At 38.6% G+C, this 26906-nt stretch overlaps 2 long non-coding RNA genes across 4 annotated transcripts in view; both read right to left on the minus strand.

The window, feature by feature from the left end:
* The window catches only part of LOC140631732 (uncharacterized), a 138900-nt gene extending 127174 nt beyond the window's left edge, over positions 1–11726 (minus strand). For both annotated transcript variants that reach the window (XR_012029261.1, XR_012029260.1), the window contains exon 1: positions 11591–11726. This is a non-coding gene — a long non-coding RNA (uncharacterized lncRNA). The remainder of the gene's footprint in view (positions 1–11590) is intronic.
* Positions 11727–12603: 877 nt separating this feature from the next.
* The window catches only part of LOC140631453 (uncharacterized), a 39633-nt gene continuing 25330 nt past the window's right edge, over positions 12604–26906 (minus strand). Inside the window, exons 4-6 of one of the 2 annotated variants that reach the window (XR_012029003.1) lie at positions 20665–20770; positions 19965–20071; positions 12604–12774 (exon numbers count right to left, since the gene is read on the minus strand). This is a non-coding gene — a long non-coding RNA (uncharacterized lncRNA). Of the gene's footprint in view, positions 12775–16521; positions 16594–19964; positions 20072–20664; positions 20771–26906 lie in introns of those variants that run through there. The other variant, XR_012029004.1, reaches the window with a different exon arrangement.

A 26906-nucleotide genomic window follows, 5' to 3' on the forward strand; every position in this document is an offset into this window, starting at 1 on the left:
AGAAGAAAAGTGGACAATTCAGAATTATTTTGCATATATGATAAATACTGGGCTTAATGCTTAAAATTTGCATGGATTAAGTGATTGGCCAAATCCACCAATACTTTGTGTTAACTTTGATTTTATTAGTAGAGTCATATAAAAATTTAATACTTTATTTCAAATACACTGAGAAAGTCTGGTTCATTCCATTGACAAAAAGTAATTATTGAATATTATTAAACAAGTGAAATTATTTTAAGTGATCCTATGTTCTACTTCCATCCTCTGAGTTCCCTTTCCCTGACCCTATGCCTCTTCATGCATTTCTTATTTGATGACCAATAATACCACTGAGTTACTCAAGCTAGAAATTTGACTCATTTCTCTCCTTATTCAGTTCATTCACTATGTTCCCAAGTTATGTGGATTCTCATAAAATTAATCACATATTTCTATCCTTGCTGCTAACACCTCAGTTTAAGATTGTTTCCTTACTGAGTTACAGCAACCACTTTATAACTTATCTTCCTATCTCACTTCACTCAACTGTCAAAGTGATATTTCAAAGATACAAATACGAATTTCCACTCTCTTCCTTGAGACCTTCCTGTAAGTCTTGAATCTATGTAAGAAAGCTCCTATGGACTGCCTTTCCTGTTATAACCCTTATTTATATTTCCAGCTCTAATGATTATTTGTGGTTCTCTGAAGGTCACACTTTCCTAAAATGGCTCTGTGCCTGCTCCTTCTCTCCAAAAAGACCTCCCAATGCTCCCTCCTCAATGTCAATGACTGTCAGATTCCAGTTTTCTTTAAAGTCCTGCTTAGCTATCATATCAGCTCCTCTAGAGTCCTCTCTTGAAACCTAAGAGCCAGGAATTGGCACCCCATCTACTGGTGCCCATATCCTTTACTCACTCTTACCATATCACTTTGCATAGTGTTTTTTAACTGCCTGCTTTAGTTATCTGCTCTCCTCTGTACTGAAAAATCTTCTAAGATAATGACATATTTATTATTTCTTTTAAGACAGGTTGAGCCCAGAACTGTACCTGTCAGTACACATTCAACAATTAATGAAAGAAAGAATTTTTTAAAAACCTAGAGCACACTGAGAAAACCTGCTTGTCACCATTGTAAGTTGCATTATCAAATGATTTACAGTGGCAGTTTTATCACATACTTGTGGTTGCAATTATTTGCAACAATCAAGATTGTTATAGATCTTATAGATCCCAAATTAAAATAGCAAGAGTTTTTATTTTCCTTGGATTATTTTCTCACCATTTGGTCTTTAAGAAAGTTACTGTTGAAATTTATCCCAAGTGAAAAGTGTTAGCTTGTTTCTATTAATTAAAGAGCTCATAAAACATCTACTTAAAATTGCACTGAGCTTTATTTACCTTAAATACTAAACTTCTAACTTTTTCTTTTAGAAATATGCTCTGAAAGTCTTGTTGAATTTTCTCCTTTTAAAATCTGGAGGATTAAGGGAAGGGATTCATGTTTATGGACTCCGTGAGCTTGTAAACGATGGACAATGAATCCTAAGTACATACTTCCAGTGAAGTCCTAAAGCAGATTTTAGATGCCTCTTAGGCTACTGATCTTCCCTCTCTCTCGTTCTGGCTCTCACTAGGCTCTCTGTCCACACAGATGCAGTGTAACAGGACCTCACATCTTAACTTCCTAGCACATGTCTAGCCCACCATCAAAGCTTCCCTCTCAATGTTGTTTCAGGATCCGGCTTGGTGCTCATGCTGGCTCACACAGGGATAACCTGGAAGTTCAGAGGTTAGTGTCCTGCAGGATGAACATCTAATCAATTTGGTAAAGGGGATTGGTAGATAAAATAGATAAAGGGCTTAGTAGATAAATTCCCCTTTGCCCTCTGAGAGATGGTCCTAAGCTGTGTGGCACCATCATAATGAGTAGTCAGTCACAGAAGTGGCCAGTTCTGTAATTCATCTTTGTATTGGTTCTCCCTCCTTCTCTGTCTCAGCCCACTTACTCCCCACTTCTGCTTTCTGGGTTAGACTTTCCAAAAAAGTAATGGCACATAAACCTTCCACCACAGGATGTACATTGTGGGAACCCCAGGCTAAGAAAACTTGTCTAGGAAATGTCATGTCTTTGCATGTGTGTATTCTTTGGGTTAATCTTGGGGTTGATAAAATTCTAAGTCTTGGCATAAATCTTTAAAAAAAGGTAATTTCTTCTCTAATTTGGCATTCCAACATCTAAATTTACTCTATATCATTAATTCAAAAGAAGCAGATAGTAATTTTGCACCCCATTCTCATTGACATTTAGCACTATTCTATATAGCTTAATTCCAAGAATCTGACTATGATCTATACTTAATATTTCTTTTGATTTCATAGTACTTTTAGACATAGCCTATACCTCTAAAATCCTGCATACCTATAGAATTTTATTCCATATAAATGCAGTTCAATTTGACATCCCTGCTGCTGCCCTGTTGGTGCTATTGTTATTTCTAAGCACAAGATACTTCGCCAGCACCAGATGTGGATTGCAACATTGAGATTTCACTACAGGGCAGGAGGATAGTATATATAACTCCACAAGTCATGCAGACATGTTGTAACAGGTGCCTGAAAAGGGGGCCTAAAGGTGCAGAGAAGAGGTGGGGCTTCATCACTCAGTGTACTAGAGAAATCAATTTCAAAGAGGGGGCACCATTAAACTAGAAGTGTGCACAAGAAAGTCATAGTTAATAAATATTTAAGGATGATCCGCATAATGTAAAAGTCAGCTGAATTGCTGACATTGACACAAACTCTCAAGGAGTCCAAAGCAGCAGTGAGAAAATGTTTCTTTTGGGTGGGGGGGGAGGCAGGGCAAGATGGCTGAGGAGTAGGGTCCCCAACTCACCTGTCCTGACCAAATTAGCTGGGTAACTTTCAAATCATCTGGAAAACCTACGAATTTGACCTGAGATTTAAAGAGAGAATAGCTGGAATGCTGCAGAGAGAAGAGTTTGCACTTCTAACAAGGTAGAAGGGGGGAAACAAAATATATAAAAAAGAATCAAGTGGGGGAGGGGCCCTGTGAGGAGACAGGCTAAAGCCAGACAGTGAAAGCCTCCAGCACAAGAAAAGCCCAGTCCCAGAGAAGGAGGAACTTTAAAAATCCGCACCAGATTCTTCCCAGATGGAAACATGCTTAGCAGGGAAACCAGGCAGAACCGCAGGAGGGGCAATGGAGCTTCCACTCTCCCAGGGTCACTAACAGAGGATGTGTGCTGGGGGAGAGTGAACCACACACTGCAGGCCAAGCACAGTAAAGGGCTGGAGAGCACCCGGCAGGGCCTTGGAAGCTCAGGCAGGGGCTCCGGGCAGAGGGGGCTTCTGGAGCTGGGGCCCAGGGAGTGCAATTTCAGCAGAACAGGCCCCAGAAACCAGGGTGCTGGGGGACACAGCTCAAGATCCTGCATTCCTCCTGGGACAGGTGGAAGTGGGGAGAACACAGACAGCGAGGAGGCTCCTGCCGCCAGGCGCCCCCAAGCGGTGCAGATCAGCACACCCCCCCACCCCCACCCCAGCATCCAGGCCAGTGCAGACTGGGAACTGCAGTAGTTGCTGGGGGAGCTGATTCCAGAGCTGGAGAGCTGGCCACTGCCAGTGTGGTTGTTCCTCCTAGTGTCACCCTGTGCCTGGGTCTTAGCGGGACCACCAGGGAACAGGGACCTCAGAGGATAAACAGCTCCCACTGAGCCATGCACCCAAAAAGGGGCGGGGAAGCTCCCCCAGGTGCACACACATGAGAATCACCACAGCAGGTCCCTCACCCAGAAGACCAGCTGGAAGAACAGGAGAACCGCAAGTTCTTGACAGAGCAGCGCTGAAAACCTGCAGGGGAGATTGAGGGATTTACAAAATATAGAACCAGAGGATACACCTCCTTTTTTTTTTTTCCTTTCTTCCTTTTTCCAGTACAACTCATTTTTAGCCACTCTGCACTGAGCAAAGTGACTAGAAAGAAGAACTCAAACAAAAGAAAGAATCAGAAACAGTACTCTCTGCCACAGAGTTACAAAATTTGGAGTACAATTCAATGTCAGAAAGCCAATTCAGAAGCACAATATAAAGCTACTGGTGGCTCTGGAAAAAAAGCATAAAGGGTTCAAGAAACTTCATGACTGCAGAATTTGGATATAATCAGGCTGAAATTAAAAATCAATTCAATGAGATGCAATCCAAACTGGAGGTCCTGCCGACGAGAGTTAATGAAGTATAAGAAAGAGTGAACGACATAGAAGACAAGTTGATGGCAAGGAAGGAAGCTGAGGAAAAAAAGAGAAAAACAATGAAAAGACCATGAGGAAAGGCTATGGGAAATAAATGACAGCCTCAGAAGGAAAAATCTACATATAATTGGGGTTCCAGAGAGTGCTGACATGGACAGAGGACCAGAAAGCATATTTGAACAAATCATAGCTGAGAATTTCCCTAATTTGGGGAGGGATACAGGCATTCTTATCCAGGAGATAGAGAGGTCCCCCCCTAAAATCAATAAAAACCTTTCAGCACCTCGACATTTAATTGTGAAACTTGCAAATCCCAAAGATAAAGAGAAAACCCTTAAAACAGTAAGAGACAAGAGATCTCTAACTTATAGGGGGAGAAATATTAGATTAATAGATGACCTCTCCACAGAAACCTGGCAGGCCAGAAAGGGCTGGCAGGATATATTCAGGGTCCTACATGAGAAGAAAATGCATCCAAGAATGCTTTATCCAGCAAGGCTCTCATTCAGAATAGAAGGAGAGATAAAGAGCTTCCAAGATAGGCAGAAACTGAAAGAATATGTGAACACGAAACCAGCTCTGCAAGAAATAGTAAGGGGGACTCTGTAAAAGAAAGGGGAAGCCCAAAGAAATAACCCACAAAAACGGGACTGAATAGGTATTACAATGACACTAAATTCATATCTTTCAATAGTAACACTGGATGTGAATAGCCTTAATGATCCCATCAAAAGACACAGGGTATCTGACTGGATAAAAAAGCAAGACCCATCTATTTGCTGTCTACAAGAGACTCATTTTAGACCTAAGGACACCTATAGCCTGAAAATGAAAGTCTGGAGAATCATTTACCATTCAAATGGTCCTCAAAAGAAAGCAGGGGTAGCCATCCTCATATCAGATAGATTAAAGCTTATCCCAAAGACTGTAGTAAGAGATGAAGACAGACACTATATCATAGTTAAAGGATCTATCCAACAAGAAGACCTAACAATCATGAATATTTATGCCCCTAATGTGGGAGCTGCCAAGTATATCAATCAATTAAGAATCAAAGTATAGACATACTTAGATAATAATACACTAATACTGGGAGACTTCAACACGGCACTTTCTGCAAATGGCAGATCTTCTAAGCACAACATCTCCAAAGAAACAAGAGCTTTAAATGATACTGGACCAGATGGATTTCACAGATATTTACAGAACTTTACATGCAAACGTAACTGAATACACATTCTTCTCAAGTGCACATGGAACTTTCTCCAGAATAGACCACATACTGGGTCACAAATCAAGTCTCAACTGAAACCAAAAGATTGGGATGGTCCCCTGTGTATTTTCAGACCATAATGCCTTGAAGCTTGAACTCAATCACAAGAAGAAATTTTGAAGAAATGCAAACATATGGAGGTTAAAGAGCATCCTGCTAAAAGATGAAAGGGTCAACGAGGAAATTACAGAAGAATTAAAAAGATTAATGGAAACTAATGAGAATGAAGATACAACCCTTCAAAATCTTTGGGATACAGCAAATGCAGTCCTAAGAGGGAAATACATTGCAATACAAGCATCCCTCAAATATTGGAAAAAAACTCAAATACACAAGCTAACCTGGCACCTAAAGGAACTGAAGAAAGCACAGCAAATAAAACCTGCACCAAGCAGAAGAGAGTTAATAAAGACTCGAGCAGAACTCAATGAAATACAGACCAGAAGAATTGTAGAACAGACCAACAAAACCAGGAGTTGGTTCTATGAGGAATTCATAAGATAGATAAACCACTAGCCAGCCATATAAAAAAACAAAAGAGAAAGACTCTAATTAATAAAATCACGAATGAAAAGGGAGAGATCACAACCAACACCAAGGAAATATAAACTATTTTAAAAACATATTATGAGCAGCTATATGCCAATAAATTAGGCAATCTAGAAGAAAGGGATGCATTGGTGGAAAACCACAAACTACCAAAACTGGGGCAGGAAGAAATACAAAACCTGAACAGGACAATAACCAGGGAGGAAATTGAAGTAGTCATCCAAAACCTCCCAGGACACAAAAGTCCAGGGCCAGAATTCCCAGGGGATTCTATCAAACGCTTAAAGAAGAAACAATACCTATTCTACTAGAGCTGTTCCAAAAGATAGAAAGGGATGGAATACTTCCAAACTAATTTTATGAGGCCAGCATCACCTTAATTCCAAAACCAGCAAAGACCCCACCAAAATTATAGACCAATATCCCTGATGAACACAGATGCAAAAATTCTCAACAAGATACTAGCCAATAGGATCTAACAGTACATTAAGAAGATTATTCACCATGACCAAGAGGGATTTATCCCCGGGATGCAAGGGTAGTTCAACACTTGTAAAGCAATCAAAGTGATAGATCATATCAACAAGAGAAAAAACAAGAACCATATGATCCTCTCAATAGATGCAGAGAAAGCATTTGACAAAATACAGCATCCATTCCCGATCAAAACTCTTCAGAGTGCAGGGATAGAGGGAACATTCCTCAACACCTTAAAAGCCATCTACGAAAAGCCCACAGCAAATATCATTCTCAATGGGGAAGCACTGGGAGCCTTTCCCCTAAGATCAGGAACAAGACAGGGATGTCCTCTCTCACCACTGCTATTCAACATAGTACTGGAAGTCCTAGCTTCAAAAATCAGACAACAAAAAGAAATAAAAGGCATTCAAATTGGCAAAGAAGAAGTCAAACTCTCCCTCTTTGCAGATGACATGATACCGTACATAGGAAACCCAAAAGACTTCCCTGCCCCAAGATTCCTAGAACTCATACATCAATTTGGCAGTGTGGCAGGACACATAGTCAATGCACAGAAATCGGTGGCATTTCTATACACTAACAATGAGACTGAAGGAATAGAAATTAAGGAGTCAGTCCCAATTGCAATTGCACCCAGACATAAGGTACTTAGGAATAAACCTAATCAAAGAGGTAAAGGATCTATACCCTAAAAACTACAGAACACTTCTGAAAGACATTGAGGAAGACACAAAGAGATGGAAAACTACTCCATGCTCATGGATTGGAAAAATTAATACTGTGAAAATGCCAATGCTACCCAGGGCAATTTACACATTCAATGCAATCCCGATCAAAATACCATGGACTTTCTTCAGAGAATTGGAACAAATCATCTTAAAATTTGTGTGGAATCAGAAAAGACCCCGAATAGCCAGGGGAATATTAAAAAAGAAAACGAGAGCCAGGAGCATCATAATGCCGGATTTCAAGTTGTCCTACAAAGCTCTGATCATCAAGACAGTGTGGTACTGGCACAAAAACAGACACATAGATCAATGGAACAGAATGGAGAACCCAGAAGTGGACCATGAACTCTATGGTCAACTAATATTCGACAAAGCAGGAAAGACTATCCACTGGAATAAGGACAGTCTCCTCCTAGAGGAAGAGGACAGTTCTCCTAGAGGAGAACACAGGCAACACCCTTTTGGAACTTGGCCACAGCAACTTCTTGCAAGATACATGTATTGAAGGCAAGAGAAACAAAAGCAAAAATGAACTATTGGGACTTCATCAAGATAAAAAGCTTCTGCACAGCAAAAGAAACAGTCAACAAAACTAAAAGACAACCTACAGAATGGGAGAAGATATTTGCAAATGACCTATCAGATAAAGGGCTAGTAGCCAAGATCTATAAAGAACTTATTAAACTCAACAGCAAAGAAACAAACAATCCAATCATGAAATGGGCAAAGGACATGAAGAGAAATCTCACAGAGGAAGACATAGACATGGCCACAAGCACATGAGAAAATGCTCTGCATCACTTGCCATCAGGGAAATACAAATCAAAACCACAATGAGATACCACCTCACACCAGTGAGAATGGGGAAAATTAACAAGGCAGGAAACCACAAATGTTGGAGAGGATGTGGAGAAAGGGGAACCCTCTTGCACTGTTGGTGGGAATGTGAACTTGTGCAGCCACTCTGGAAAACTGTGTGGAGGTTCCTCAAAGAGTAAAAAATAGATCTGTCCTACGACCCAGCAATTGCACTGCTGGGGACTTACCCCAAAGATACAGATGCAGTGAAACGCCGGGACACCTGCACCCCGATGTTTATAGCAGCAATGTCCACAGTAGCCAAGCTGTGGAAGGAGCCTCAGTGTCCATTGAAAGACAAATGGATAAAGAAGATGTGGCCTATATATACAATGGAATATTCCTCAGCCATTAGAAAAGACAAATACCCACCATTTGCTTCAACGTGGATGGAACTGGAGGGTATTATGCTGAGTGAAATAAGTCAATTGGATAAGGACAAACGTTATATGGTCTCATTCATTTGGGGAATATAAAAAATAGTGAAAGGGAATAAAGGGGAAAGGAGAAAAAATGAGTGGGAAATATCAGAAAGGGAGACAGAACATGAGAGACTCCTAACTCTGGGAAACGAACTCAGGGTGGTGGAAGGGGAGGTGGGCAGGAGGTGGGGGTGACTGGGTGATGGTCACTGAGGGGGGCACTTGATGGCACTGGGTGTTATTCTATATGTTGGCAAATTGAACACCAATAAAAAATAAATTTATATTAAAAAAAAAACTCTGCATCCTCGGTAAAAAAAAAAAAAGAAAAAAAAAACTTGTGTTAGTCTTCCACATACTACTGGGACATTAATTGTATAGAATGGATTGATCTATAAATGAATGATAACAGAAACATACACAATCTCCCATCAATGTCTTTCCCTCATGGCAACCTGCAACCCTGCTCATAGGCTTCCAGCTCCCAGCTTCCCCCGACACCCTACCCATATTGACCATAATCCACAGTCTTAATTATTTTACAATGTTTGAATGATGCCAGCTGGGCTTGCTGCAAAGCAAAAAGAGAAAGCAGTAGTGTTCATTTTATAGGATAAAGTTTAAGGGAGATTCTAAATAAATGTTAGACACTCTCTGTTGAATTGTTTTTTCTCTGTAAAGAAAAACTGGTATTTATTTATTTTTATTTATTTATTAGAGCACTGTTGTGCTGATTTCAAAAGTTAAGATGGGAAGATTGTCTAGGTAACATATAACACAATTCAACTTTAATCCTTCACATTTAAAATGTTTTTAGTTTGGAAAGTGATCAGCATTTCCTCCATTATTTCTTGCAGTTGTCTAGTTTTGTTTCTATATAGAACTTTGGAAAATATAAGCAACAACATTTTTTTTTTTTTTTTTTTTTTGCTTTCCTTTCACCATGTTCATACTTTGTGGTGGCTTCTTTGGAGTTCTTACTAAATGCATTCCTTCTGTTAATGGTCTTACTGCCTCTAGGTACTGACTAACCATCAGTTGTCTACATGTAGTTGTAGTCCTGGAAATGAAAACATCTTTATGATACTATGTATCCTCTCCTACAGTGGTAATCCGTATGGGTCCTTTGAGAACTAGTCAAACAGAAGATCAAGCAATGACAAGAAGTTGTATATATTACCATAGATTATATTATTTTGTACCAAATATCCCATTTTCCTCTTTGCATTGACTTTCTCTGGGCTGGGGGTGAAGGTTGGGGGTTACATAAACCATGTGACTTGCTTCAGCCCTAGCATGTGAAAAGTGATGTGTATCATTTCTGGGCAGCAGGAGTTAGGTGGCTCATTGTATGTCTTTTACTCTGCCAGGATCATTGGCAATGTTCCAGATAGAGTGTCAATTTGGGTCCTAAAAGAAGATGATGTGGGGCAGATGGAACAGCAACCAAACTTTGATAAAATCATAATCACATTTTCATAAACCATTGAGATCTTGAGGTTGTTATTAAAGCACAATTAAGCCAGCATTGACATGTGTATCTTTCTTCAGAGTTCTCTTTCTAAGAAAGGTGTCCTGCCAAGTGTGGTAAGCAGAATGGCCCCCAAAGATGTCTCTCCCCAAGACATTCCCTAATCCCTGGAACCTGTGAATACGTTATGCTTCATGGCAAAGTATGTAACTAAAGCTACTGATCTTAAAATAGGAAGGTTTTCTGGATTATCCAGGTAGGTCCAATCTAATCCCATGAGCCCTTGAATAGAGGAAGAATTCTCTGGCTGGTGGTAAGAGAAGTGCAGCAAAGGTGAAGTCAGGGAGATGATTCAAGCATGAGAAGGATTCCACGGAGCTGCTGCTGATGTGAAGTTGGATGGGTGTGGAGGTGGGGAGGTTCAATGTTACTAGGAGCATAGGCGTCTGTAAGAAAATGAGAGAGCCTCCCATCTGATCGTTTGCAAGAAAATAGGGTCTTCAGCTCCATAACCACAGGGAACTGAACTTGGTCAACAGTCTGAATGAATGAGTTTGGAAGCAAATTCATTCCCAGAGACTCCAGAAAGAATGCACGAATCACAGAAAACTGATTTTGACCTTGTTATAGTCTAAGCAAAGAACCTAGCTGAGCCACATTGGACCTAGCATTCTGACCTACAGATCTATGAAATAATAAATTTGTGTGTGTGTTTTAATAACTGAATTTGCATTAATTTGTTATGACAGTAATAGAAAGTGAAAACACCAATTTTACAGTTTGAATAGTAATATGCATGGACTAGTAAAGGGGCACATATCTTTCCAGGAAGATTAAATGATTTAACTGAATTAACCTTAGTGGTCAGTTACCAGAAAAAGCAAATGCTGATAACAAGATCTGGCTTCTTAGCGCCTAGCTACTCCACTTAATGGCAAATTATATAGTTGTAAGGGTTACCTAACCTACAAAAGATAACTAAACATATTTACTAAAGTTATTGGATAAAGTTTTCTTTAAGATTTATTTACTTGAGGGTGAGAGAGAGAGAGAGAGAGAGAGAGCGAGAGCAAGTAAGTGCGTGCTTGAGCTGGGGAGGAAGGGGAGCGGGAAAGGGAGGGAGAGAACTTCAAACAGATTCCCTGGTGAGTGTGGAGCCGGATGCAAGGTTCAATCGCAGGGCCCTGAGATCATAACTAGAGCAAAAATTAAGAGTCTGACACTTAACTGACTTAGCCACCCAGGCACCCCAATAAATTTTTTAAAAGTAAAGGCACAAAACAAAAAGTAAAGGCACATAATCCAGTCCCTGATATATGATCAGTGGTCAGATATTGATAGTTTAATGAATATAGAGATCAACAACTGAATAAAAGTCACTGAAACTTGCCAAATGACCCTCTTAATAGGAACATTAGGCTTCTTATAACAAGACAAAATAATATTTTATCCTAATCCATGCCTACTTGCTTGACAAAGACAACACTGATATTTTTTAAATAGTATAGGAATTATCCCACTGATATATTTGATTAATTGAGTTTATCTATTTACCTTTTGGTATCTATTTTATAATGAAACTATTTGTAATTTCAACCTTTGTCATGTCTTCAGGTAATGTTTACAAATCCGATTGTGTCATCATTTCTAACTTTGCCAGGTTAGCCCATTTGCTGAGAATATTTCCCAAAAGTCTGAAAGTATAAAATGAAAGAGAAATGTTGAAGACAATCCTTCACTAGATGCAGTTTCTTACTTATCCATTCATCCTTTCCCCAAACCAACAATCATTAAGCGCCTAGCATTTACTTAGTTCCATTTGTAAGTATCAGAATGAGTAGAGATGAATAAATATACTCATTCTCCTGGTAAAGAGCATAATTAGAAAGCTGAACACTGAAACAATCATGAATGTTCCTGGCTACAATGATATTTTCTAGCATAAAGTATGGGAACAATTAACTTTGCTGAAAGAGTAGGGAAGGTCTTACAGAAGAGGATAAATCTGCTTTGATTCCTGAGTGATTTTTTGCACTGTTATTCATTTGGCAATTGCCAACTCAAAATTTTGTCTTGTGATATATATCATTTCAATATTAGAAGGCTATCAGCATACAGGCATTTTTGTCAGTGTCTTCTTATAACTGGGCGAGGCAAACTTTTCTCTAAAAAGGCAGATAGTCAACAATTCAGACTTTGCAGTCACGTGGTCTCTGTCACAGCTACTCAACTCTGCAATTCTTGGGAAAAGGCAGTCACAGACAATATGCAAACAATAGTATAGAAGTTATTGGTCAGGCTATGCGCCAATAAAACTATATTTACAAAGTAGGCAGCAATTCAGATTTTGTGTATTGGCTGCATATCATCACCAAACCCTGTCTCATATAATTAAGATAAAAATATAAAATAATTAAAGGGTATTGTGCTTTGTACCAGGGCTTATGAAGACACTGGAAAAAAAAGAAAAAGAAAAGGAAGAAGAAGAAGAAGAAAAGAAGAAGAAGAAGAAGAAGAAGAAGAAGAAGAAGAAGAAGAAGCAGCAGAAGACTGGTACTTGCCTTCAAAAATTTTACCAGTGTAGGGATCCCTGGGTGGCGCAGTGGTTTGGCGCCTGCCTTTGGCCCAGGGCGCGATCCTGGAGACCTGGAATCAAATCCCACGTCGGGCTCCCGGTGCATGGAGCCTGCTTCTCCCTCTGCCTGTGTCTCTGCCTCTCTTTCTCTCTCTCTGTGTGACTATTGTAGATTAAAAAAAAAATTTACCAATGTACAATATTCATGTTAAAGGAATTCTACCAAAATTTAAGCTTATAATTTTAGTCTGAGATTCTCAATGACCAGATTGAATTAAGAAACAGACTTAATCTGGCTTCATCTCATTTTGGTACGTTGCTTCAGATATTAACTAACTTATTAGGATTTGTTGGTTTGTTTGGCTGTTTCAATGAATCTGTGTCTGTTCTAGACATTTCAGCCCATTTTTGTCACGAGAAAACATTCATACATTTCTACTGAGTTGTTATGCCCAAGAGAATCCACATTAGGTGCAGTTTTAGGGTAGGAATATGTTTCTAGAAGAGAATCAGAAACAGAGACCAAAAGGAAGAACCATAAGGAATTTCATTTTTATATGTGGTCAGATTTTGTAAAAGGAGAGAAAAACCTGTGGCTCAGAAACCAAGGATAATAAGGCTGGAGAGGCAGGTGACCAGGCAGTACAGTATCAGGGCCTGAGGCCTCCAGAACCCAGCAGACTCCAGGGTAAACTTGATGTGCTCAGGCAACTTTTCACTATGTAACAATAACACAATATATTTAGGATGTAATTAGTGTCTAATTCAGAGTAAGGCTGGGGTTAATGTAGGAAATGAGATATGTTGAGAGCCTGTTGAAAACCAGGCTTTTCGTCCAGCTTCAAATTTGAGATAGGATAGAACCAATACACTGCAAAATTAAAAGAATTTAAAGAAAAGAAAAAGACTGGATTCAAGGAGAATAAAGATACTGACCCTATGAGTGGAGGCTTCACACTGGATAAGGCTGGAAAACAAGATGGAAAAATAGGGCAAATAAAGTATAGAGAACTTGCAAGGAGAGTCTTGATTTTATATGTTACAGAGGCGCAATTTAGATTTTTCAGCAGAGGAGTGACATGTTGCTTGAGAAAATAGTTTTTGTTGTCATAATTAGAGATGAGTTTTGGGGTGAGGACAATATTCTTGAAATCCAGTCAAATGTTTTGCTAACCAGAATGAAAATGAATCACCATAGGCCTGGATTCAGAAAGTGTCATGGGGAACAGCAAGAATTCTCTAATTTTTTGACATCCTGAGGAAAGATCTGTCAAGAGAGAACTCCAAGGTTTTGAGTGAAAGTAATTGGAAAAATGGTAATGTTCTCAGAAAAGACAAGGAAATTGAGGAGAGAATCTGATTCAGAGCATATAAGGCAGAGATATCTGGAGGAAGAACTTTCCATTAACTTTCAATCTGGTGCAAATGTGCAAGAGGCTTTTTTTCTCTCTCTCTTTTTTTTTTTTAAGTTAATAGAGAAGTAACTTTGGAAGGAAGAAGCACTGAGCTTCTAAGTAGCCTCCCTATCAAGAGCATTTGATCACAAAAGGTGGTTTGGTAACATAAGGCTACCCCTCACACCTGACAAACTCACTTCATACAGACTGCTCCCAGCAGGATGTAGAACAAATTTGGCTTCAGGTTCTGGGAGGCTGTGGGGAGCTACACAGCCAAACGTCAGCAGTAACTTGCCTCAGATCTTCCAACTGTCCAGATTAAACAAATGCTATCATTTATTACCTGAGTAAATGTTTTTAAATAAATACCTGTGTCAACAACAACAACAACAAAAATACCTGTGTGTCAGCATTTTCATCATGAAATACAATTCATCATGGAATGTCATTTTGTAGTATACACTAATAGAGCATAGAGACTAATTTTATGTATCCTGATTTATGAAGAAAGGATTACATAAAAGGGTAAAGGTCCAACGTGTACCATCAGCATAAGAGTGGACTTTTCCTGCGATGTGAAGGCTGGGATCTCTCTGTGTGCAGTCATGGAATATGAACCTAGAAGAGTGAGTGACTTCTCCAAGTGTGAGACGGTAGAAGAAGGAGCAGAAAGCGTGACTGTCCACAGGAAATTGTTTACTGAAGTCTACTCTCCATAAAACCAGGACACAGTGGGGATCGTTGAAGGGGTTTCCCATACTAAACACAAAGGTGAGTGTTATTATATCCTTCCATAATAAAACAAAAGCATTTGAAATGTATTAAATGAACTCTAAAACTTTAATAGAATGCTAAGACCATTACCTGCATGAGAGAAATGAACTATATTTTTTTCACCAAGGAAATATTTCCAACTCTTAGGGTAACTACCTTTAGTGAATAGAGTTAGAAATCAACATATCTCTAGAAGTCTAACTATCTTGATATCATAAACCTTTTGAGGCAACAATCAATTTTCTCTATGTTAGCCTCAAAATCCTTTATCGCCAATAATAGGAGGTCTTCCTTAGTGGGAAAGGCAGTAAAGAGAAGAGACAGACAGCTAGAGTAAAGAGTATAAGACTAAGAATCTCAGGGAATAAGTCAGGGGACCTGGGACTCATCCCAACCACTTTCGTGTTGTTTCTGCTCTACTCTGCTTTCTTTACTCTGTCCAGATCTCCCATAGGTTCAGATTCTGCCATGGACAGTTGCCTGGACCTTTGTCTCATTTGGCAAACTATCAAACTGTGCTCCAGTTATATGTTTGTTCCCTGGGCAGATCAGATTTTAACACACCTCTTAGAGATGCTGCTTTGTCTAAAGAATAATTTAAAATTATTCGGGGAACAAAATTATCTGTTGAAAATACCTTTGCACAGAGAAGAAATATATTTGCTCAAATTATACACTTTCCTAAACTGACTTGGAAAAGATTGAATTTATCTTTTATAAAACCAATGTCCGTAGTTAGGAGAATTGGATCCTCCAGGGTGGTCCTGGTGTATATAAAATATGCATGTTGTCAACCACCCATATGTTTCCCTTCTCTTGAACTTGAACAGAACCTGTTGCCATATATTTTATCATGACAATTCTCACTTCGGTCAGGAGAGAAGCCAAAGCTTCTCTGGAAGTATGGCAAAGATGTGAACAGCCTTATTTGCTGAAATAATAAGAAAGTGCAGCTCAAAGCAGTAAAATGCTAAAAGGTGGAAATATTGTTTGATGTGCTGAAAAGTATAAGAGGTAAAGAGAGAAATCATATTGTAAGAAAGCAGACAGTTTTAACTAGGAAGGTAGAGTAATGACACTGGGGGATTTTGAGGTGGAAGGGGAAAAAAATTTTAAAATTGAAATCAAATTGCTTCTTTCTCTTCTCCTGGGAGTAGGAAGGGAGGCTATCTTGGAAAGCAGGATCTGACCTTTGAGGAAAATGAAAAACAAATCACGTAGCCATGACTCAGGCATTGCATAGACGTGCTGCAGAATGATCTACAAAATGACTATAAGGAGAGGTGTCTACCAGAGATTAGGTACACACATGGTAGCTGATAGACTGGAGGAACAGGGAGGAATAAGGGGAGAGACAGGCACACAGAGCAGAGTTGGTAGGGGAATAAAAGGAAAGAAAGGTAAAAGGAAGGAAGCTTTCATGGGGAAGGATGAGGTCCCTTGTGGGGACTTCACTCCCCATGAATGAAGGACACTGAGGGAATAAAGATGAAAGTTACTGAAATTGAAGAATTTGAGGAACTATCAATTTTCCACAAATATTCTAGCTAAAGTGCACATGCCAATACAACTCATGTGCCTTCAAAACCACATGAGGTCCCCAGCTTCTGATCTCAGCTCCTTCTGTGGACTCAAGGTATATACTTTCTTCAAAAATTTATTCATTAATACATCTTAACTTCATTTGCTGTTTATCCACACTTCTGTATGTTCAAAATGCAATGCATGTACTCACTCACCCTGGATTATCTGGTCCTGATTCTGGTTTCTCCCTCTGCTCAGTGGTGCTCTCTATCCCTTCCAGCCTCTGCCTGACACACATAGAGCAAAAGAGCATCTGTGTGATACTACAATATCCTGGAGTGAGGACAGAGGATAGATTATAGAGGCAAACAGTGCACACAGAACATGGATATTCAAGGATATATGGAGCCTTGGTCTAAAATGGCCAAAATAGTGGTTATAAAGAGTGAGTGGAGATGCAGCACGCTGGGCTCTGTAAGTAGACCATGCAACTCTTGATCTCAGGGCATGAGTTCAAGCTCCTTATTGGGTGTGGAACCTACTTAATTTAAAAAAGAGGAAGAAGAAGAAGAAGAAGAAGAAGAAGAAGAAGAAGAAGAAGAAGGAGGAGGAGGAGGAGGAGGAGGAGGAGGAGGAGGAGGAGGAGGAGAAAGAAGGAGGAGGAGGAGGAGAAGAAATAGATTAGTGTAGACCTACATGGGGAACAGTAAAAGAATATAGAAACCTTGGGGAACTTGGGTGGCTCAGCTGGTTAAGGTTCCAACTCTTGATTTCGGCTCAGGTCATGATCTCAGGGTCATGGGATTGAGCCCTGAGTTGGGTTCCAAGCTCAGTGGGGAATCTTCTTGAGATTCTTTCCCTCTGCCTCTAGCCTCCCACCCCAGTCACAGACTCTCCCTCCCTCTCTTTTTCTCTCTACAATAAATCAACAAGTCTTAATAAAAAAGAATATAAAAACTCAAAGCAGGTTTAAAATAATGTCTTCTCCAGATATCTGAAGATTCATGCAAATTTCCATGCACATATTTTCTTATATAGTTAAAACTTTAATAAATAATCCTGCCACTTTAAATGAAAATAAATTTTGTTTAAAATAAATGGAACCTAGAAAACCATTTAATAGCCAAATGATAAATAAGATTTATATACAAAATAATACTATAGATCTCAAAAAGGCTGGGCAGATTCTAAATCCACCTCCACAGAGATGCCATACCAACATTTCCAGAAATCTTCATCTTTGTTTCCCTGCTCCCTTTAAAAGACCTCTGACAACTGCCTGTGGTATATGAGTTAGCTTCCTGAGAGAGTACAGAGCGATTTATAGCCCCAGTCCCATTTATACCGACATGTCATAATTACTGATAGTTTCCCCCTTGCTCAGAAAAGTATGCAGTTTAGAAAATAAAACACAAGGTCTCCACATATTTAAAGATTTTGACACTTTACCCAACCTACCTTTACAGCCTCTTATTCTGCTATTCCTTCAAAAGCCCTTCAGACACATGGAATACTTAGTAATTTCTCCACACACTAGATACCTCCATGACTCTATTCCATTGTTTCTAGTGTCCCAATACTTCTTTCCCACACTTAACTGCCTTTTTATTTAACCATTCAGCAAACTGCAACTTACCCTTCAAATTCTGGGTCAGGTGTTACCTTCACTATGAGGACATCTCCAAGCCTTAAGGATAAAATTGTCATCCTTGATCTGTTATCCACAACAGTGGCACACATCCATTGTAGCATCTATGTCATTATTGTAAACGTATATTTGTGTTTCTCATCAGACTGAGATCTTTCAGAATATGTTGAAACATGTTCCAGAGAATGTATTTATGAGCTCAACCTCCCTCCAGGAAAACCCTGGTCCTATTCCAGCACTCTCCATCTCAAAGAATGAAAGCAAAAGCTTCAGTTGAAAAAGTCAGAGACCAGATATCACTCTTGACTCTTTCCTATCACCCTTCCTTTCATTTTTCACCCCAGCACAAAATCTTGTAAATTGTATCCTCTAAATCCTCACTCCTATCTTATTCACCAGCATCCATGCAGCAGCCCTCTCTGACCTGAACTAAAGTGATAGCATCCTAGTTAGCCAAGTTACAGATATTCTAGCTTATTCTCTATCTTTTGGTCATAGTGTTCTTTTGGAAAATAAAATTATAAACTCTACTGTTCCCCTGTTAAAATCCCATCATTATTCCCTATTACTTTAAGATAAAGATCCAAATTCTTAGCTTAGCCCAGCAATGCCTATTCATCTAAACATCTAACTTTAGCTACTTAATATCTATTCATCCTTAACATCTCAGCTCAAGTACTACCTTCTAAGGAAGTTTTTTGCCAACTTCACTGAGTCAAATATCCCTACTCTAGGCCCTCAGAACTGCCATGCACTTCTTGAGCATTTGGCACAACTGTCATTGTGTGTGTATGTATGTGTGTTATTATTTCACTTATATATGGTCTTCTAAATAGACTGTACATTTCATGAAGGCAGGGTCCCTTCAGGTTTTACTCATGATGGAATACCCACAAACCTATTCATGTCAAATAGAATGTGTTGCACGATGGAATAATGACTGACTGAATGAGTGTCTTGCTTGTCTCATAGCCTCAGGGTTAAGGGTGATACCTACAACTGAGACATGGCTAAAGCAATAGGAAACATCTCTCAGACTTTTTAGGGGGGATGGATAAGTGTTTAATTTTACTATTTATTTTTTCTTCAGTGGAAAAGGTAGATTTGTTTTGTCTAGTTTGGAAGAATTGAAAGAGAGAAAAGCAACTTTCTCTATTTTTACTTTTCCCTCTTCCTCAGATCTTTTATATATTTAAGGCACATTCTAATATATAATTCTTTGCTCTGGTCTTCTGCTTACGAAAATGACACCTGAGGTAGATCCTGTGATGAGCTATGATTGCAGCAACTGACCCCAAAGAAATAGCAGTTGGGGCTTTAAAGTGTTTAATGAAGATCTGAATTACCTAGAACAGGCAATAATATACTTAGGACTTCAAGAGTCAGAACAGGAAGGCCAATAAATGAAGTGTGTGAGTATAACACACCATGGAAGAGTTAGGGCTGTGGAGTTCCATAAAGCACATATCCAAGCATAAAATCATTGATTCCAAAGTATTTTTTCTTTAATATTTTATTTATTTATTAGAGAGAGAGAGAGAGAGAGAGAGAGAATCTTAAGCAGACTCCTCGCTGAGCACAGAACCCAATGCAGGGCTTGATCCCAGAACCCTGAAATCATGACCTGAGTGGAAATCAAGATTCAGTGGCCTAACAGAGCTACTCAGGTGCCCCTCCAAATTGGTTTTAACTCTGGAATGATCTGAAGACCATGTTATATCTAAAGGGCCGTAGGTGTACGTCTTACCTAATGTATCAGATATATTTTTATAGACTGACTTAATTTGTTTTAAATCCCCAGGCTAAGTAGTAACAGGCTACTTAGATACCAGCATCAAGTCAAAATATGGATATATATATCACTTCCCTAACACTGTGCTTTAAATCAGCTGTTGGAAATAAACCCTGAAGTGTAATTGTATACTTGTTAATAGGTTGATGAGATGTTCGACTTAATTGGCTTTCTTCATGCTGTGTTTCTGGTGTCAGGGAAAAAAAAATAGTACTTACTGTCAATTGCTTCCTAGTTTATCTTGTATACTATGCTCTCTGCCAATTTAGCTATTAATTGAATAGCAATATCCATTTCTCTTACAGGAGTTTAGCTCTGGAATGACCTGCATATTTGAAAGAGATAATTAAATGAATGTCAACTCTGTTATTTGTGGTAATGGAGGATAGAGATACTATGATAAATGAAACTCACTGATAATCCAAAAAAAAAAAAGCCCATTTTAGATAAATGCATCAACATTCTACTAGAGTGACTTTTATTAGCCTTGGCAACAAGAATCAAATAGTTACTACATTTCCTTCCTCACTTATTATAAGTGCAAAAGGGCAACATGTTGACCAAATGGAGAAATAGAAGAAATAAGCAAAAAAGTTCAGGGGTATATGAACACATCAAAGTCAGTTCGAGAGAAATTAGCCATTTATTTGTTTTAGTTTATTTGATTTTTTAAATGAAAATGGATAAATGGAACATTTATTCTGGTAGAAATATTGAAGAATTACTGTGAAAGTACCTTATTTTCTTAGCTATTAAAAGGTATAATTTTATTGTTCAGTCAAGCAGTAGATATTCATTCATTTTTTTATATGTAAGGAAAATATGATTAATACCAGAGGCAAAATGACAAAAACATAAGTTCTAAAAGAAGAAAGAGAAAAAGGAAAAAATTAAATACTGACTTCTACTAAGCCATACCTTTGTAGTCTTTTCCAAATCATAAGTATTTTGGCATCTCCATTTTTCCATTTGTAAAATAGGAAATAATATTAGGATCTTTTCCTAAAATCACATAGTTGGGAGCCTATTAAATAAAAATAATAAATGTGAATGATTTTGAAAACTTATTTAGATATGCTGAAGTGACATTTTGGACTGAGACAGACACTGGTTTTTCCTGATGCTATGTCACCTTTTTATAAAACAACCAATAATTAACAGTGCTTTGAATCCTTAATATAGTTGAACTTTAAGTGAACTATACTGCATCCATCAATTACCCTACTTTGTTTGATTACTCATAAGGTACATTTTAATCAGTATAATAAAAAAGCAATTTACTAAATGAAGAAGATATTTTTAAGTGATGTATCTATAAAGTATTAATATCCAAAATATATAAATAACTTCAACAACTCAGCACCAAAAAAACCCCAAATAATCCGATTAAAGTGGGTAGAGGACCTGAATAGACATTTTTCCAAAGACATACACATGGCCAATAAACACATGAAAAGTTGCTCAACATCACTAATTATCAGGAAAATGCAAGTCAAAACCACAATGAGGGGATCCCTGGGTGGCGCAGCGGTTTGGCGCCTGCCTTTGGCCCATGGCGTGATCCCGGAGACCCGGGATCGAATCCCACATCGGGCTCCCCGTGCATGGAGCCTGCTTCTCCCTCTGCCTGTGTCTCTGCCTCCCTCCCTCTCTCTCTCTCTCTGTAACTATCATAAATTAAAAAAAAAAAAAAAAAAAAAAAAAAAAAAAAAAAAAAAACCACAATGAGATACCATCTCACCTGTTCAGAACAGCCATAATAAAAAAGACAAAGAAACAACAAGTGCTGGCAAGGAGTCGAGAAAAAGGAATCCTCATGTACTGTGCATGGGAATGTAATTGGTATAGACACTGTGGAAAACAGTATGGAGGTTTCTCAAAAACTTTTTAAGAAATAGAACTCCCATAAGATCCAGCAATTCCACTACTGGGTATTTACCCAAAGAATATGAAAACACTAATTCCAGTGGTTGTTGCAGCATATTACAATAGCCAATACGAAAGCAACCCAAGTGTTCATCGATGGATGAACGGATAAAGAAAATGTGGTATGTATATGCAGCCATAAAGAAGAATGCGATCTTGCCATTTGTTAACGACACAGTTGGATCTAGAGAATGTTATGCTAAGTGAAATAAGTCAGATAGAGAAAGACAGATGTGATTTAACTTATATGTAATCCAAAAAACAAAACAGATGAGTAAGCAAACAAAAAGCAGAATCAGACCTACAAATACAGAGAAAAAACTGACGATTGCTAGAGAGAAGCAGGTAAGGGGAATGGGCAAAATGGGTGAAGCGTACTGGGAGATACAGTCTTCCAATTATGGAATGAATAAGTCACAGGAATAAAAAAACACAACATAGGGAATACAGCTGATGGTGCTGTAATAGTGTATTATGACAGATATGTAGAGATTATGAATCACTCTGTTGCACACCTGAAACTAACATTAACATTGTATGTCAACTATACTTTAAAAAACAAATAAAACTTTTTTTAAGCAAGATTTGAAGACTGTATTAATGTCAGGCTATTTATTATATTATATGAATTTATTTGATAAACACATATTTAGTTTTCATAGATGTCTGTATTATAGATTTTCATTATTATTTACATATTCTTGATTAATTTAGACATAATATTTAAAAATTCCATTTCTATACAAATAAGATTTCTTCCTATCCTATGCTGCACTAAAAGAAAATCATCCACTCTCTTGAAATCTTTTATAAATGCACTGTATTTGAGGGGCAATGGGATAAGAGAAGATCGTTTTAAAGAGGGAAATGTGGTAAATCAGTGGGTAAGTGCAGGAGAAGTCTTCAGAGGCTGTTATGCTCTCTGCAAACATTCTATTTCTAGTCAAATTTTTGCACCACAACATGTACCCTAAATGGAAGGTTTAATAGTTATACATGAAATTGACAACATATGAGTGCATCCTGATGTTTCCTAGTTTAAAGAAATGAGAAGAACCTTTCTGCTCCATACCCCCTCCAACTAAATGCCCAAGAAAAGTAAATATAATTTTCATGAAAGAGACAATGAGGTTGTGGGACATGCCTATTAAGAATTCAAGACATCTGAAAACTACAGTACTTGATATGTGATTTTGCTACAAGTTTAGAAAAAAATACATATTGGAATAGCACAGAGTCCAGATCCATGCTTCCATAGAAATGAAATCTATGGTAGGGAGAGGATTGCAGTTGTGTGGAAAAAGAAAGCAATGAAATAGATGATGTTTGGATAACTATCCACAGGGAAATCTGAGCCCTACTACATTCTCTAGACAACAAAAACAATTTCAGGTAGGTTATAGATCTAATCCTTTTTATTTAAGTGTACATAAAAGTAAATGAAGCAATTAAGCCACGAACTAACAAAATTTACAACCTTCACTTTAAATGCTCAAGAGAGATGATATGTGGGTATTTTTATGACTCTGAAGAAAGAAATAATTTGTTCAGCAGGACACCAAAAGTACAAACCCCATGATAATAATAATAATAATAATAATAATAATAATAATGCAGTGATAAATGTGACTATTTTACAATGGTGTAAAAAAGGGCACAATTAGTAAAGTGAATAAACAACTGCAGAATAGGAAAATATATTCGCTATCCATGTAAATGACAGAAGTTTGGTATTCCATACATAAAAAATAACTGCTTAAATTAATAAAGACAAAAATGGGGAAATGCACAAAGCATATGAATAGGCAATTTAACATGTGCCTAATATTCAAATGGAAAGCATTCAACATCACTAAAAATCAGAGAAGAATAAATCAAAATAATTGATGCATTTAACCTGTTGGAATAGAAAAAATATTGAAGTCTGATAATATTAATTGTAGATAAAGATTGGAAACATTATTTCTCACCCTGCTGACTTGATTGTGAGCCTGCCCATCAGGTTCAATAAATCTGCCAAATCTTGTAAGCTTATCTTGCATTGAAGAAGTGATTCCATTTCTCATCTCATACTCTAGACTAGAGGAATCTATATATTCAATATATAGGTGTGTATATAGTCAAGGAGATATTGATAAGACTGTTCATTGAAATATTGTAAATAACTAAATTGTTCATCAAATATGGAACAGAGAAATGCATTGAAATATTACATTATTCAAACAACTATCTCAAAACATAATGCTGAATTTCCAAAAGTAAATCACAAATGAGTGCATAGCATTTGATACCCTTTATATAAATTGTTAAATATGGTATATATTCTACAAGGAAATAGTGACATTGATTTCGTGAAATTAGTTTTCTCTGGACATGAGAAGGGGAAGTGAAATGGAAACAGAGAAGAGTATCCCAAAGGTCTCATTTGAGTTTGTGGTATTTTCTTCTAAAAGCAAAGATAAGAAAAAAAACATGACCTGATAGTTAGATAGGTCTGTAGGTTTACAATATTTCACGGTACAATAAATGAATTTAAATAAAAATAAAGCAAATAGTGTGCTATTTCTTACACTGGATATGTGAGAAAACTAAAACAACAACAACCGCAAACCTACACAGAATTCATGGGACTAAAAAAAAATCAGTCTATTGAGGAAAATATCAATAGTGAAAGCACTAGTTTATACACTAATTTGTATTGACTATACAAAGGGCACTTTCTTCAGCCCTTTTTGCATATTAACTTGTTTAATGCCCACAACAACCCCAAGAATTATTAAGAGGCACAACTTGCACCAGGTCACCTCTATGCAAGGTGCCAAACCCAGATGCGAATGCAGGAAGGCTGGTCTGGAGGGGGTCTTCTGAACCATTACTTCCTGATACAGGTGACACAGTTCACAACTGAGAGGCCCCATCAGCTCTTCATGAACACTGGCATCATGGGCTGGGGTAGATTGCTACAGTTCCAGAATCTTTCTTTATATACCATATCTCCTCCATTTTAAAGTAGCTTGGTTATAATAAACATGTAGGGTGCATTGAGATGAGCCATCCAAATCATTCTTTCCAGGATGAGTCAGGATTCCCCAGCTGGCAGTATGGACTGCAGACAGACAGCTAATGGCTGTCTCAGAAGTGTGCTCAGACAAAAGGAGCTGTCTTTCATTTAATGTGGTCAATATGGGGCTCCAAGGACTCCAGTACCTCAGTTTACAACTCTGAATGGTCATCCTACCTCCATGGGATCCCCTGAGGCCTTACATAGAGCTAGATCACAGTTCACTGGCTCCTTTTGCCTCATTTCCTTACAGGTGTTGTTCCTGATAATGCTCCCCAGTGAGCCTTCAGCATGCAAAACTTCCTTTGGGATCTGTTTTCTAGAGAAATAAACCTAACAGAAAGTCAGTGCAAAAGCGGTCCCAGGAGCCCAGTTCCAAGGCAGGTTGGCTGAGCACCTCCCGCAAGCCTGCTGGCCCTGAGGTCTGCAATGAGCAGAGGCACGGAAGTTCTGTGCATGCTGTAGCTGTGCGGGGTTGCCACTCTCACAGTAGGAACTGAGGTGGAAGACCGGTGGAGGGGGCAACATCAGCAGATACCTTATCTCGGACATTTGAAAGTCATTGTGAGGACAGGAGAACCAGATCAGCGCTACTGAAGGTCAAGTTGTTGGGAAAAGACCATGAAAGCCTGAGGGTAATTGATCTGCAAAACGTGGTGAAGTGAGACCTGCAAACCTTTTTGGCACCATATGTAGAGAATCTCATCTCCTGTAGCTGGAGAGCAGGAAAAGCTGATCAAGCCCTGGACACAGTGAGAACAGTGACAGGCCATTGCATGGCCAGAACAGCACACTATCCATCTATGTAAATGATTAAAATAAAATCAATTAAAAGTTCAGTTGTTTGGGTACCCTAGCCACATTTAAGTGCTTGGTAACATATGGACAGTGTAGACTTAAAGCACATTTCCATGATCACCCAAGTTCCAGTGGTTCCTACAGAAGGAATGATTTTACCAGGGAATACAGTAAGAATCCCATTGGACTTTATGGTGTGGCTTTTCTGTGATCACTTCAGGTTCCTCAGGCAATGGAAGGTGGAACCCAACTGGCTGAGTACTGACACTGAACAGCAGAAGGAGACAGGGATAGGGCTGCTGTAGGAATGGAAAAGAGTTAGTATGGTACCTGAGGGATGCCCTGGGAACTTTCTCCATAGGCCCTGGGCCAGCAGTGTTGACAGGCAGGAGAATCTCAAGTGGGTAGTAGAAGGTGAAGAGCAGTGTTCTCAAGAGCAGCTGTAGTCATGAAGGCTACAGCCTATTTTTCCCTTTGGTAAGTTCCCCCCAAAGAAACCAGCCAGCCATCTGCAAGACCTACCAACTTATTATATAGAGCAAATAGATTCACGTGGCCCAGCACCATGCAGATCTGTGTGTGTGAGCCAGAATCCCTATCAGGACTGAGAGGTGTATTTTCTCAGCTGCTGGGAGTACTGCTTGCCAGGTACTCACAATCTCTCTACCACTTACCCTCTGCCACAGAAAGGTGCCTGACTCAAGGTTTTATTACCCCTTTCAACTGAAAAACTGCATCCAATAGTCATTGATCCGATGGTCAATGTGGGGTATAAGTTCCTGACCTTGTTGCCTCAGTTGAAACAACCCTAAGTGACCATCTATATTAGTTTGCTAGGGCTGCCCTAAAAAAATACCACACAATGGGTGACATAACAACAGAAATGTATTGTCTCACAGGCCTGAGATCAAGGTGTTGGCTGGAATATTTGTTTCTGAATTTTCTAGGGAAGAATCTGTTCTGTGCTTCTTTGGCTGGTTTGCTGGCAATCTTCAGTGTTCTTTGGTTTTGGCTGCATCAACTGACCTCTCCTTCATCTGCACATGCCTTTCTTGGTATGTGATGTCTGTTATCTAAATTTCTCTTTATAAAGACACCAGTTGTATTGAGTCAGGGATCCACCCTATCCATTTGACCTCATCTTAACTAACTATAGCTGTGATGTCCCTATTTCCAAATAAGGTCACATTCAGAAGTACTAGGTAGGACTTCAATAAATGAATTTGGGCATAGGGCACAATTCAACCCACAATACAATACTAATATTAATTACTAATGCCAACTACTTTCTAAAACAGCCAATCTATATCACACTGTTTCCCAAAACTCCACCAAAACACCTCCAACGTAATGACTTCTTGGAGGATAAAATATC

This window comes from Canis lupus, chromosome 4 (assembly GCF_048164855.1).
Source record: "Canis lupus baileyi chromosome 4, mCanLup2.hap1, whole genome shotgun sequence".
In the NCBI taxonomy this organism is placed as follows: domain Eukaryota; kingdom Metazoa; phylum Chordata; class Mammalia; order Carnivora; family Canidae; genus Canis; species Canis lupus.